Below are 16,091 nucleotides of genomic sequence, written 5' to 3'. Positions count from 1 at the left end.
AATGTAAGAGTTAAATTTAGGGTTAATATTTCGCTATCGAAAAAAAAAATAAACAAAAGTTACATCTGCCTACGTGCTATTTACAGAGTAAATTATGTTGCTGCCTTGCTGGTATGATTTCATGGGGATAAGTAATCTTGAATTAATCTTCTTTAATTACATTTGAGTACTCTTTTCTAGATTAGTGTATTCTCAGAGAGTGCAGGTTTCCTCCCAAGATTACTATATGCTAATTACACAATGCTTCAATTGAAATTAGACCGGGTCTGCGCGAACGCAGTCCCGACTACCAAAAATTATGCACCCGAGTTACCCACATTAGGGGTAATCGCAGGGGTCAGCCCAACCGAAGTGCAATGGAAGAGCCTCGTCCTGGAGGAACCGCCTTCATGATCACGGTATCCCCTGTGCCAGGTAAGTATGCTTTACACTGAAAAAGTTCGCTGCTTTATGTCATATAGTGCTCATTACACTAAGCGAGCACACACAGCTTTTCACATCACGTGTGATCTATCTCACCATTCAACTCTAAATGAAATTGAAGAGAACTAGACCGGCCGTTCTGTTGTAGTGCCACATTCTGTCACGCACGGACAATCAGCCTCCATTTGACACAAAACAGTATCCTGGGAGCGCCATGCTCAGTCCAATTGGTCCAGCAAATTCTGTGTGCGGACGGTAGATGTCACCCAAATCGCGAAGCCTGCGCATGCGCTGTCTCTCACCTCCTCCCCAACATTTCAAACACGTGGCTGAATCTCTATCTCTCTCGTAAACCATATGCTGCAGTTTATACAGTTAAGTCGCTCAAAAAAATTTCTGAGACAGTCATTGTGATTTAATATATACATATGTACACATAAAGTATCGTATCTACAACACACTTCTTATTCAAAGGGAAAAGTAATTTTACAGTATATTAATAATTTTTACTTTAGGGACTGTCTGACTACAAACACAACACGTCAGACGGTCCATAAAATAAAAATTATCTGTGTACCGCAATATTACACGCAAATGAGGAAGACATGACTGCAAGAAATGGAAACGTCATTATGGCAGACATAAGTTACTGAAAAACTGTGACTAATAGTTCAATCAAAATATTACCCCTATACAATGAGATCACTTCTCTCTGTCACAGCGCCCCAGTGAACTTCGAAACTGATCTGATGTGCGCATATTAATGATAACATCGAAGTATATCACCAAATAACTTCGCTGGCATGTAGTATGTAAATACGAAACTTCCAGACCCTACAGCGTCAGTCACGGAGGACTCGAGTACGCAGATGACAATCAGCTTCCTTCGCACAAAACTTAACGCTATTATGATCCACCTAATACATTATTCCTTTGCATTATCAATATTCAGTATTTTTCAACTAAATGTGAAGTTCCCTGATTCTTGGATATTTTTACTGTGGTAGCAACTTGGATTTCCTGGTCAATATTTTATCCAAAAATGCAAATATAAACATCTCGGAGCACAAAAATGCAAACAAATGAGATATTTATTTTGAAGACAGATATTCTTTACATGCCAAAAGCAGATATCCTGTAACCTATACGAGTACAGAAAGTAGTTTCCCGACTTGGCAATCAATAAAATTTGGTGTCAAAAACAAGCTGGCAAACAGTATCAGAAATACTGTAACAGGCACAACTTCCAAAATAAAGTTTGTCAGAATTGTCCGAACTATTGGAAATCAAGTCAGGTGTGCGACAGGGCAATGGACTATCACCAATACTATTTAACTGTGTCGTGGAGAAGATTGTGAGAATTTGGAATTCCGAACTTGCAAATCAAGGGATTAGCCCGATCTGTCTAGGAAGAAAATCGGGAGAAACCAGTCACCTGCCTGGCTTTCGCTAACAATTTTGCAATATTTTCAGAGAACTTAGAAGAAGCGATCACACAGATCAACCTACTACAAAGGATCGCTGGCAAGACAGGACTTAGGATCTCGAAAGAGAAGACCAAATTCACGACCATTGGCAAACATGGACCACAATTCCTTGAAACAGAGACTGGGGGGATTGAGAGGGTAAAAAAATTCAAATACCTCGGTGAAGCCAGATCTCAAAAATGGAGAGAGCGTACAGATTGACTAAAAATATTTACAACAAAAAGTGCATCACTTAGAACGCCAAAATAAAGCACTACAATACTGTGGTAAAACAGAGTGAATGTATGCCAGCGAATGCCTCTCAATGAATTACAAGTTGGAAAAGCTGGAGATACTAGTAAGTACGGAAAATCATGGGTCGGACTCAGGTTGAAACTGATTGGAAACTTTGGAGCAACAATTAAATCTACAAAAAAAGTGGAGAAAATCTGGGAGACCATGAAAATGAGGAGTTTGTCGTTTTTCGGACACCTGTACAGAATGGACAAAACCAAACCACCCAAAAAGATATTCGACTACCTGTGGAAAAAGAAGACAGGAAAGTTTCAACAATCAGGAAGTTCAGACGTTAAATAGTCATACATTTCGGACCATGATTCAAAATTTGGAAGGATTTCATGTCGAAAGATCTAAGAAGACTGGAAGGGCCTGGATTGATGAACAGAAGCAACAGCACAAGTCCATATGAAGGAGTACTGGAGTAGGAGGGAACTTCAGAGAAAGAAGAAATGAAATTTTAGCGTGTCTTCAGTGATTAATTAAAAAAATGTACGAGCCATGTTAAAACAACAGTATGCCTGTGGCCGAATCGTTATAATTCGTATTTGTACCGACACTGAATCTTAAAAGCATCATCTACATCCCGGAACACAATAGCCCATAAATATGAATTATGAAATAATCGCACCACAGTACCAACAATGTTTTATTCAAGGCGAAGCGGGGAAATCGTTACAATCTATCTGACTGCCACAGGCATAAAACAGTGTTTCAATTACAGTTAGACCGGGTCTGCGCGAACGCAGTCCCGACTACCAAAAATTATGCACCCGAGTTACCCACATTAGGGGTAATCGCAGGGGTCAGCCCAACCGAAGTGCAATGGAAGAGCCTCGTCCTGGAGGAACCGCCTTCGTGATCACGGTATCCCCTGTGCCAGGTAAGTATGCCTTCCACTGAAGGAGTTCGCTACTTTATGTCATACAGTGATATTCACACGAAGCGAGTGCGTACCACTGTTTGTATCGCGTCTGATCTATCCAATCACACACACTGTAGTACACAGGAGAGTTCTAAATAGACCTCCATACAACACAACGCTGTTCCGTTCCGAATGGACGTGTGGGCTCAATTTGACGATAATGGTATTCTGCTTTGTACCGTCTAATGGGGCCACCAAGTTCCACGCGCAGTGTGTAGATGGCACCCAAATAGTGGAGCGTGCGCACTCACTGTGCGCTCCCTCTCGTTCTCCCCCCACCACTTTCTCATCACGTGACTGCACAGCTGCTCAAACCACCTCTCTCTCTCTCTCTCTCTCTCTCTCTCTCCCCGCAGTTATACTATTCAGCTGGTACAAAGAAATTTCTAAGACGTGCCTTCATATTGGAAGTGACGTATCTGTACGACTCTGCACTGCAGCAAATACCACACATTTTACTGTTATTGTTACAAGAGAAAAGGCAGATGTAATAGTTATAAAATACAGAAAAAATTAGTCTGAATAGCTTATCATTTCCTTTGAAACACTACAACATTACATTTGGACTGCTGTACGTCCTGCCACATCGTCACGATGAACTTCGCTGGTAAGCTAACGTAGAATACAAATCATCAAAACAATTTCACTTAAGTCTAGTGTGTAAATATGTAAGAAGCTTTCGCAGTTTAATGTGTCGAACAAGTGATAGAGCTACGCTGTAGACAGACCAGAGAGTCACTCTGTGAGGCACAAAACTAACACTGGGAAAATAGGTAAAAAATATTAATCCTTTAATTTTTCAATATTCTGTTTCTTAATTGAATTTACAGGATTTTACTGAAATATATTTTATCCAAAAATCGCAAAACATTATCTCGGGTTGGTGCTGAATCTTTCCCGACGGAGGGGTTGTACAAATAATTCACAAACAATACGTCCGATATCGTCGAATTCCCAGTACTTCAGGTACTACGGACACACTACTAAGCCATGACTGCCGCCTCCAGTGTGAACTGGTATAAATGAGAATTTTGGAAAAATAGATGCAAGCAAACGAGTTAATTATTATTAAAACAAATATTATTCGCATGCCAAAACTAGCAGATTCATGATTTATACAGGGCGTCCCTAACGGAATGGTCAATATTCACGGAGACAAGTCTGCTCATTCGATGCAAAAAATAGAGTAAACATGTGCTCTAAAATGCATAACTATGAGCACTTCTTAATATACGATACTGTAAAGCAAATCTCTTCCACTGCAACCTTTTTACTATCCATATTTTGAGAGGTGGACTAAAACAGGAAGAAATGTGCAACTCTTCTACTGAACAAGTTCTCATAGCTCTTAAGGTATGCATTTTAGAACCCATATTTACTCGGCGTTTTTTTCTTGTTTTGGTCCACACTACCTCCTCTTAAAATACAGAAAGCAAAAAGCTTTTTTTTTCAGACTTCCTCTCATGGCCCCGAATACTGACTATTACTCCTGGGGAGCCCTGTATACGCATATAAAAAAACCATTTGAAACAACTGAAAAGGAACCATCCGGATTGTGATCAACATCTCGTTCTAACTAGGACCAGCAACTGGAAACCGAAAGTAACGTAAACACTAAAGAGAAAAATAATGCAAGCTATCCTTCGGAATGGAAGCACTTAAAAGCAAAAGCCCTTCGTAATTCCGGCCAAGCAATAATAATAGCAGTGACCTATGGTGCCAAATCTGTTCTCAAAATTGTATCTAGAAGTTCACTGAAAATAGGAGACTGATATTTTCCAATTTAAGGAAGACAGGGAATTTGTCTAACCAATGTGAATATATCGTGCGCCATACTGTCGAAGACAGAAATCAAAACCATGCGTTGTTTTGTAAATAATGAACATCGACTGAGAGTCTGTAAAAATTTTATATGTCTCTTTTGGATATCGGTATTAACGGTCGAACAGTTTCTACATCTTCGTGATTACTCTGCTATTCACAATAAAGTTCCAGGCAGAGGATTCAATGAACCTTCAAGCTGTCTCTACCGTTCAATTCTCGAACGGCGCGCGGGAAAAACGAGCACTTAAATTTGTCTGTGCGAGCCCTGATTTCTCTTATGATCACGATGATCATTTCTCCCTATGTAGGTGGGTGCCAACAGAATGTTTTTGCAATTCGAGGAGATAACTGATGATTGAAATTTCATGAGAAGATCCAGAGAAAAACGCTTTTGTTTTAATGATTGCCACTCCCAATTCACGTATCATGTCTGTGGCACTATCTCTCCTATTTCGCGATAATACAAAAGGAGCTGCCCTTCTTTGAACTTTTTCGATGTCATCCGTCAGTCCCACCTGATGCGGATCCCACACGAATACACAGCAGTACTCCAGAATAGGGCGAATAACCGTGGTAAGCTGTCTCGTAAGTTGACCTGTTTGCAACTTCAAAGTGTTCTGCCAATGAACCGCAGTCTTTGGTTTGCTCTACACACATTATCTATGTGATCGTTCCAATTTAGATTATTCGCAATTGTAATCTCTTAAGTATTTAGCTGAATTTACAGCCTTCAGATTTGTGTGACTTAGGGCATAATCGAAATTTAGCGTATTTCTTTTAGTACTCATGTGAATAATTTCACACTTTTCTTTATTCAGGGTCAAATGTCACTTTTCACACCATACAGGTCACCTTTCGCACCATATCCTAATCGCACCTTATCCTAATCATTTTGCAATTCGTTTTGAGTGATCGCAGAGGTTCGCCTAGCCGAAGTGCAATGTAAGAGCCTCTGCATGGAGGCCAGTATGCCTTCATTCGGAAAACCGTGCTATCTTAATTCACACCTTGTGCACCTGACGAAGAAATTGCATCAAATTTCGTAAAAGGTACTACGCTATCACCATGGAAAAGCCGGAACGATATATTTATCAGCCCAACACACCTGTCCCGTCGTTTTAATACTCCTTTTGACTACAAAACATGGCTATAACAAGAAACAATCAGTTTCGCTGGCCTGTTCCCCATAGGTGGTGCCAAGTACTTACGGAATACGTGTTCTATGACGGCTAAAGTCCTGGAATTCTACCTAAAACTACAACACCCGAAAACTAACTGCAGTCCATTAGTATTACTCTTGAACAAGAATAATATGTTTTGGACAGAAGTCAAAGTTTTAAACATCTAATAAAAAGTTACGTATATCTCCTAACGAGATTTTCTGTTTAGAAGAAGGTGAGACACAATTTCACGTGAGAAATTATACGAGTATGTTACTGATTACAAATTATACACTACAAACAGAAATTTTAGGGCTGTATACTATAAAATTTAGATGATGTTTACATCACGAACCTGCTCTGGTAAATGAAATGCTACTGTTACCAAAAAAAAAAAAAAATTGCTGTTTTGAGGCGACATCTGTGAACCATTTACCTTTTTGGGTGTAATATATTATAATCACATATATTTTAACGGGGAAGACATTTCGGTATGTAATAATTAATTAACGACCCAGATGGCTACTGATCCGGATACACATATTATAAGTCAATCATTTTAATGGGCATATGCGGCCTCTAGACGGTCAAAATTAACAATAATATTGTGCAACATTAATAACATTCTCCTTAGATTGCTGAATATTATCATCAATTATATTGTCAATAACATTTCGCAAGAAATAATACTGCGGGTCGGAATGCTGCGCGATAGACGTTAATGCTGTGATATTGCCCTGCTTCATTGCAAACAGGGATGGCTTGTGGGTGAAAAATTACTTTCAACAAGCGTCAAAGATAACTCACGGAAGCTTGTTGAGAATTGAAACTAAAGGTTCAACATTTGCAGGGCCGTTTCTACCGTTAGGTAAGGCCAGACGGCCGCGTAGGACAGCACAATTTTAGGGGCGACAAAGAGTGGAAAATCAAACACCGAAAACACTGAGCAAATGAGAAGAAAAAAAAAAAAAACAAAAGGGAAAAATTGAAACACAGAATTATTTTCAAAAGCATACGAGACAGTTTACTTACTTTAACGAAAGTGGATGCTGAAAAAAAAAATCAGATTTATTCCTCATTCTAAAAATATTACAATTAAAACAGAAACGAAATAATACCACGATTATCCAGATGATGCATCGGCATTTCTACATTCGAGGAAAAAGTCGCTCACACCAGAAAATAATTAAACACCTTTGTAGCCCATTTTCTTGCAATTACGTAAAATACGTAACTGATGCCAAATTTGATTGCACTGGTATATTCAGTTGAGATCTAGTGACTGTAATTGGGAAATGCAATAAGGTCGCTACCATCAGCCACCGCGCCGAGTGTCAACTTTGCGCGTATAGTATACATCTCTTCCAAAAATGCAAAAATATAAACAAATTACAAATGTTTAAATACAATAATAATCACACACTATTATCATTTTCTTCAATATTAGGCATACTTGGTTCGTTACTGTGAAAGTGACGGCAAATTATATCTGGGGTTCAAATGGCTTTGAGCATTATGGGACTTAACATCTATGGTCATCAGTCCCCTAGAACTTTGAACTACTTAAACCTAACTAACCTAAGGACATCGCACAACACCCAGTCATCATATATCTGGGGAAGAGGGTTAGTAACATTTATTATACATGTATAAACAGTAAACTAAAGCGCTTAAGACAAAACTGGCCGTACTTCCAATTTTAACATACGTAAATACTGAGCTCTAGGCAGAAATCAATCGCACAGCTTCCTGATTGTACCGATAATTCAGTAAAGTTTGCACTGTTTTCAAGACGCGACTTTTTTTAACAAAATATCCTGCAGAACTGACAGCCATTAATATTTTAAAGAGAGCAACGAATATAGAGAAGTCAGTTCGAAGTATGTAGACTTACATATCTGGCCAGAAAAGCGTGCTATAATTCGCGTTCGGTTGCTCAAAATTTCAGCAGTTATGGTATTAGGTCACGGTATTTATTACACCATACAAGATGCTACAGAAAATGGTGACTGTCTGGACAGGTAATTATTTCAGGAACCCTCATTTTCACAACATTCATTCAGTGATTTATACCAAATCAACTTCAACCACGTGATTATTCTTGCTTTCCACACACAGTTAGAAGAAATACAACATATCCACGCTGTCATAATTTCTTTCATAACACACCTTAGTTTTACATATCATCATCGCATTTAAACATTCGTTGCTGACCTAAACGCTTCGTGATCATTAAAGGGCATCGAATTCATCTAAACAACGAGCAAATGACTGCATCAACTACAACGTTCGTTACCACAAGCAAGAAAAAGATATTGCAAACTTTTAACGTACCTTATTCACGCACGTCTCTTAGCAGAAACAGTACGATTTACCTCCATGCTTTTTACGTCACTGTTGCTCCAAAAAACAACTCCTGGTTATAAGCGTACCCCTTTGTTCTCTCAACCACGTTCCACAGTTAGACAATCGTAGCTTGTTTTTATTCTACAGTGTTCTGCTGCCGCCCGTCAGGTTGTTCAACATTGTGAAATAAAATAAAACGCAATAACATTTTTGAGAACATATAGAACTAAAAAAAATAATCAATAAAATTCGTAGAGTTTTTGTTCCTTCATTCTTGGCTGTAAATATAGCAAACACGATTAGCAAATATTAGTTTTCTCTGATAGCTTAGACTGTCACAGGATACGTTGCAATGCTTGCATCCATGTCTCCCCGCCAATGTAATTAAACAAAATATTTTAACTCAATTGATAAGCCCTTCTGTCTCATAGGATCATTCCGAGCCTTCAAAAAAATGACACGGTTTCTGCTGTTTTTCTGTTACGCAGTAAATGTAATTATTATCAGACGGGTGTGTCCCCCGGCAGTATGCACTTACCAAAAACGATGAAACATTGCCGTTTTAAGTACTATGTAATCCACTCTGCGTGAGAGACTTCGTAATCAAACTAAATAGTTCTCAAGCTTCTATAATTTCGCATAATCTACACTGTTTATAACAAACGATTGAGCATGATCAGTTGTTTTGTAAACATTTCTCTACCATTTCCTGTGTATGCTAGGAGCGACATGAAGTAAGTAGAATGCATTCGCTGTTTGCTAGCAATAATTGACCTATTTAATGTACACTCCTGGAAATTGAAATAAGAACACCGTGAATTCATTGTCCCAGGAAGGGGAAACTTTATTGACACATTCCTGGGGTCAGATACATCACATGATCACACTGACAGAACCACAGGCACATAGACACAGGCAACAGAGCATGCACAATGTCGGCACTAGTACAGTGTATATCCACCTTTCGCAGCAATGCAGGCTGCTATTCTCCCATGGAGACGATCGTAGAGATGCTGGATGTAGTCCTGTGGAACGGCTTGCCATGCCATTTCCACCTGGCGCCTCAGTTGGACCAGCGTTCGTGCTGAACGTGCAGACCGCGTGAGACGATGCTTCATCCAGTCCCAAACATGCTCAATGGGAGACAGATCCGGAGATCTTGCTGGCCAGGGTAGTTGACTTACACCTTCTAGAGCACGTTGGGTGGCACGGGATACATGCGGACGTGCATTGTCCTGTTGGAACAGCAAGTTCCCTTGCCGGTCTAGGAATGGTAGAACGATGGGTTCGATGACGGTTTGGATGTACCGTGCACTATTCAGTGTCCCCTCGACGATCACCAGTAGTGTACGGCCAGTGTAGGAGATCGCTCCCCACACCATGATGCCGGGTGTTGACCCTGTGTGCCTCGGTCGTATGCAGTCCTGATTGTGGCGCTCAGCAGCACGGCGCCAAACACGCATACGACCATCATTGGCACCAAGGCAGAAGCGACTCTCATCGCTGAAGACGACACGTCTCCATTCGTCCCTCCATTCACGCCTGTCGCGACACCACTGGAGGCGGGCTGCACGATGTTGGGGCGTGAGCGGAAGACAGCCTAACGGTGTGCGGGACCGTAGCCCAGCTTCATGGAGACGGTTGCGAATGGTCCTCGCCGATACCCCAGGTGCAACAGTGTCCCTAATTTGCTGGGAAGTGGCGGTGCGGTCCCCTACGGCACTGCGTAGGATCCTACGGTCTTGGCGTGCATCCGTGCGTCGCTGCGGTCCGGTCCCAGGTCGACGGGCACGTGCACCTTCCGCCGACCACTGGCGACAACATCGATGTACTGTGGAGACCTCACGCCCCACGTGTTGAGCAATTCGGCGGTACGTCCACCCGGCCTCCCGCATGCCCACTATACGCCCTCGCTCAAAGTCCGTCAACTGCACATACGGTTCACTTCCACACTGTCGCGGCATGCTGCCAGTGTTAAAGACCGCGATGGAGCTCCGTATGCCACGGCAAACTGGCTGACACTGACGGCGGCGGTGCACAAATGCTGCGCAGCTAGCGCCATTCGACGGCCAACACCGCGGTTCCTGGTGTGTCCGCTGTGCCGTGCGTGTGATCATTGCTTGTACAGCCCTCTCGCAGTGTCCGGAGCAAGTATGGTGGGTCTGACACACCGGTGTCAATGAGTTCTTTTTTCCATTTCCAGGAGTGTAACTAATCGTGTGTTATTGTTTAAAAAATATTTACTTTCCTCATTTTCTTTGCCATGCACATAATTTTTGTTGTATTTTTATTATTTATAGTGGCCGACGGAGGGAAGCTAGCAGCTGAAAAGTTCAATGATGAACCGATCCAACATTATTTCCCTTTTTGTCGTTCTGTGTTCCTTAATCCCCTGAGATTAATTTGCCGATCGTTTTTCTCTGTTATGCGTAATTCCTTGCGAAAAACTGTTCTTAATTTATCGATCGTACATCATCAGACAATGACGTCACCCAACGTACTCAATGGCCTGATGTTCTCCCACATCTTGTATAGTGACGGTGGTACTGTATATTTTTCATCTCTCATAATTATCAATTTATTTGCATTTCACATTGCTTCCATCAAAAAAAAAAAAAATTTCCCATCTTCGCTGGAATGGTACCTTTTTGTTGCCACATTCAAGTTGTGCGAAGTCTTACACCATTTGTAAGTATCTTGTGTCTCGCTCATTGAGAAACGTTTTCATTGACGTATCTCAGTGCACTTCATGGGACATGAGGGGGCCGAAGCTCCCTCAAAAATTCGTATGGGAGGGCGGAGCCCCTCCCCCCCCCTCAATAATTTAAGAAAATTATTATTTATATTGTTGTTTTTGTTCTGGTCTTCAGTCCAGAGACTGGTTTGATGCAGCTCTCCATGCTACTCTATCCTGTGCAAGCTTCTTATCTCCCAGTACATACTGCAACCTACATTCTTCTGAATCAGTGTATTCATCTCTTGGTCTCCCTTTACGATTTTTACCCTCCACGCTGCCCTCAGTACTAAATTGGTGATCCCTCGATGCCTCAGAACATGTCCTACCAACCGATCCCTTCTTCTAGTCAAGTTGTGCCACAAACTCCTCTTTTCCCCAATCCTATTCAATACCTCCTCATTAGTCATGTGATCTACCCATCTAATCTTCAGCATTCTTCTGTAGCACCACATTTCGAAAGCTTCTATTCTCTTCTTGTCCAAACTATTTATCGTCCACATTTCACTTCCATACATGGCTACACTCCATTAAAATACTTTCAGAAACGACTTCGTGACACTTAAATCTATACTCGATGTTAACAAATTTCTCTTCTTCAGAAACGCTTTCCTTGCCATTGCCAGTCTACGTTTTATATCCTCTCTACTTCGACCATCATCAGTTATTTTGCTCCCCAAATAGCAAAACTCCTTTACTACCTTAAGTGTCTCATTTCCTAATCTAATTCCCTCAGCATCACCAGACTTAATTCGACTACATTCCATTATCCTCATTTTGCTTTCTTTTTTTTTTTTTTCTTTATTGTTATTTTCAAACCCGTACAAACAGGCAGGCTGTTTTGCTTTCGTTAATGTTCATCTTATATCCTCCTTTCAAGACACTGTCCATTCCGTTCAACTGCTCTTCCAAGTCCTTTGCTGTATCTGACAGAATTAGAATGTCGTTGGCGAACCTCAAATATTTTATTTCTTCTCCATGGATTTTAATACCTACTCCGAATTTTTGTTTTGTTTCCTTTACTGCTTGCTCAATATTCAGATTGAATAGGATCGGGGAGAGGCTACAACCCCAGATCACGTAAGAAACAGATTGCCCAATCGCTTGGTCTAGCAGGCAACCCTTGTCAGGGAACAGCCACCAGGTGGCAACAGCGTCACACCCTTACTTGTGGCACCAACCACTAGATGGCACTCCGTTCTGTGAAATATGTGGCAACATCGTCCGAACGCATGCAACTTTCCACCATTTGGCGTCGGTGAAGTACAGCTGTTTCTGACATACCAGTTGTAGTGGATCGAGTCGTCATGCCGAGGGTCTGCGAGTATATCAACTGTGGAAGGAGTAGAGACGGACAAATCCTGAACTAAAAATGTTCAGATTTCCCGTCAAAAATAAAGAAAGGCTACGGGAGTGGATTTTAAATTCAGGTAAATCAATAAATTAGTTACGAGTAAGAATTAATAAAGAGCCCTAAGCATTCGATCCTATCTAAATTTTGTCGATCTTATATTCTGATATAATGTGGCAGCCCTTCCTGTACAAGAATCATATCATACAATTTTTAAATGAAATCTTTGCTGCGATTTGGACTTTTTTAAACTGTTTATTAACTCACTATTGCAATTTTGGCTGTAGAGGCATTTTTGTGTGCAATGTGAAAACTGAAACCAATATAAGATATGGATAACAAAATGCAAAGCATAGTGTGGTAACATTTGGAAACAATTTAAGAAGCATTACCTTACAAGACCTTTCCCTTGGTACTTGAAAATGGCTCTAGAGCTGAAATCGCAACAGTGAAATAAATGAATAATAGCCGTCATCTAACTGTTAGGTCTTCAGTCCCTCTAAATCCTGGTATATACTAGAGCGAACGAAGTGAACGAGTGTAAAACCTTGTTTACACTGCAGCAAACCAGTATTCATAGATAATTCGCCAATGTTCACTGCCATTCGTTTATACTTGTGAACAAGCGTTTATACTGGAATGAAGGGAGGAGATTAGAAGAGAACGAGCATAACATGCAAACTAAAGACGCTGCCTATTTTAATTTTTTTTATCTGTGCGCTAATAATCCTCACACAGTTTCACTCGAAAACAACACTACTTATAGTAACAGGTCTGCACGAGTGCGGATATCCCCATTAATAACTGTGTTGCAGATAAAAGCGTACGTCTGTTGCGAATATTTGCGGGTTATCTTTAAACTGTACAAAGTAAATTTTTAACATAATTATGGTTTGCCATCTGTGGCTCTTCAAAGTTGACACCGCCAAAATATGCTCCAAAAACGCGCTTTCACTTGTATATTACCGCGTTTGCAGCCCCCTTTCAACAACAAACCAAAATTCATCGTTTTGTACCAATCTTATATCATTTACGATAAGTTACATGCAAAGTAAAAGAATTTAAATTTGAAATGACTGTCACTGAAATATGTACAGCATTAATTCGCATCATAACGGAGTGCGGATTTTGAAAACTTTCTAGTGTTAACCAGCACGTGGAGATCTTTTTTACCACCATAATCCGTAAGAGAAGAGCTGTATAGCAAAGAGGAAATAGACGGCATGGAAGGCGAATGTAAAACCTATGTGACTGCAATACAGCCTGCATTTAAACAGTAACTCGCGAGAAATGTTTGTGTGTTACTCATCATTTATTTCACCTCACATATGATTGTGAGAAATAAACTTGGTTTGTAGAATTACAGAAGCTAATCTACATTCTTAGATTTAAAACTCGGGAAAAACCCAAGCCGATCATGAACTACAGTCAGCCGTGTGACGAATTCATTTCGCGCGCAGCGCTCTAGCCGAACGCAAATCAGCGTCATTCACGTCACCGAAGATACAGCGTTGCCAATTCCGCGACATGGACATTGTAGCGTCGCCTGCGACATCTGTCGACCGAAGGGAAAGCTATTTTTTTGGTTGCCTGTTCTGCCGTAAGGACGGTCAATCTGTTTCTTACGTGATCTGGGCTACAACCCTGTCTCAATCCCTTCCCAACCACTGCTTCCTTTTCGCGCCCCTTGACTCTTATAACTGCCATCTGATTTCTGTACAAATTGTAAATAGCCTTTCGCTCCCTGTATTTTACCCCTGCCACCTTTAGAATTTGAAAGAGAGTATTCCAGTCAACATTGTCAAAAGCTTTCTCTAAGTCTACAAATGCTAGGAACGTAGGTTTGCCTTTCCTTAATCTTTCTTCTAAGGTGAGTCATAAGGTCAGTATTGCCTCACGTGTTCCAATATTTCTACGGATTCCAAACTGATCTTCCCCGAGGTCCGCTTAGTTATATTATGCTTTGTAAAATCAAAAAATAATGTTGGAATTTTTTATTTTCCTCGTTTGACCATAGTTACCTTTTAAAATACATTCAGTAATGAGTTAAAACTAATAATTACTACGGTAGTAAGCAAGTTAACTGAAATCGAGTGGTATGAATCATGATAGTGTTACGGTGCTGCGGGCACACTTGGAATTTGTCTCGGTGCTCTAGGAAAGTCTGGCGCCGGCGGGCTACATCAATGGACTGGAATAGAAGCGCCTGGAACCCTCTGCCTCGCCACGCCTTGACACTTCGAAACATAAAGCGACCCTGCTGTCGCAGTCATTCAGTGTGGATAGTTTCGTTCAGTGCATGCTGCAGACGTATTCAGTGTTCCGACTTTACTGCCTAGTGAACTATTTTATATGACTATATTTTATTCATTTACTTTAGTCTCTTAGTGTATTGTGAATTAATTTTGCAATGGATAAATTTGTTACCAAAAAGGCGTGCTTGGAAGTTGATGATACTGCAAGCCAACCTCCAACAATTATTGTGTCGTTAATTGCTTCGTCGTCTTCAGGCGAGAACCGTCCACAGCCGAAACTTGGACAATCCGATAAGGGAAGACCATTTCAGAAGTCTTGGTTGATCAGATATACATGGCTAGAATATGAAGCATCTACCGAAAAAGTTTTTTCCAAAACTTGCAAAGAGGCAGATGCTAAAAATCTGTTAGAATTTTCTTAAAAAAAAAAAACAAGATGCATTTACTTCTGTAGTATTTTCTAACTGGAAAAAAGGCTTTGGAAAAATTCCGTCGTCATGAAAATACGTTTACGCATAAAGAAGGTGTGGTGTCACGGCCAGACACCACACTTGCTAGGTGGTAGCTTTTAAATCGGCCGCGGTCCATTAGTACATGTCGGACCCGCGTGTCGCCACTGTCAGTAATTGCAGACCGAGCGCCGCCACACGGCAGGTCTAGAGAGACGTACTAGCACTCGCCCCAGTTGTACAACCGACTTTGTTAAAGATGGTTCACTGACAAATTACGGTCTCATTTGCCGAGAAGATAGTTTAGCATAGCCTTCAGCTACGTCATTTGCTACGACCTAGCAAGGCGCCATTACCAGTTTATATTGAGATTGTACTTAATGTATCAACAAGACCGATGTTCACCAATTATGGATTAAAGTTAAGTATTCCAGAAGCTACGTACTTTTCTTTATAGCTTTCATTAAGTATCCTGTTTCAGACCTCACGCCAGCCTGCGTGAGTTTAAGCGCGTGCCTTTTGGCTTCCACGCATTGTGTCTAGGCTGTCTTGTCTAGACACAACAGAAGGTGTTCTGAAACTAAATTCTATCACTAATCGGAATGTGGCCTCCCAGTTGAATGAACAATGAGAGGAAAGGCCGTTAGCTCTTGAGACAGTTTTTACTACCGTGCAATTTCTATGCTAACAAGGGCTAGCAATTAGAGGGCACAAAGATGTAAACTAAATTTTTTTTTCAATTGTTGGAACTCTGAAAGAATGACATACCTGAGTTTAAAGATTGATAAGGAGCTTCGGTGTATAAGTGGACGTCCCACAATGTTCAAAACGAGATCATTGATCTACTAGAAAAGTCTGTGT

The 16,091-nt window shown here is 40.8% G+C and overlaps 2 non-coding genes across 2 annotated transcripts; both read right to left on the bottom strand.

The window, feature by feature from the left end:
* Window positions 1-259: 259 nt before the first annotated feature.
* On the bottom strand, window positions 260-422 carry LOC126107000 (U1 spliceosomal RNA). Its single transcript, XR_007523433.1, has one exon. It is a non-coding gene; the product is annotated as a U1 spliceosomal RNA (small nuclear RNA).
* Window positions 423-2,914: 2,492 nt separating this feature from the next.
* On the bottom strand, window positions 2,915-3,077 carry LOC126107001 (U1 spliceosomal RNA). Its single transcript, XR_007523434.1, has one exon. It is a non-coding gene; the product is annotated as a U1 spliceosomal RNA (small nuclear RNA).
* Between the last annotated feature and the right edge of the window lie 13,014 nt (window positions 3,078-16,091).

Source organism: Schistocerca cancellata, chromosome 10 (genome assembly GCF_023864275.1).
Source record: "Schistocerca cancellata isolate TAMUIC-IGC-003103 chromosome 10, iqSchCanc2.1, whole genome shotgun sequence".
Lineage (NCBI taxonomy): Eukaryota > Metazoa > Arthropoda > Insecta > Orthoptera > Acrididae > Schistocerca > Schistocerca cancellata.
Note: the sequence above shows the minus strand (reverse complement) of the source record. Positions and strands in the feature narration are given on the sequence as shown.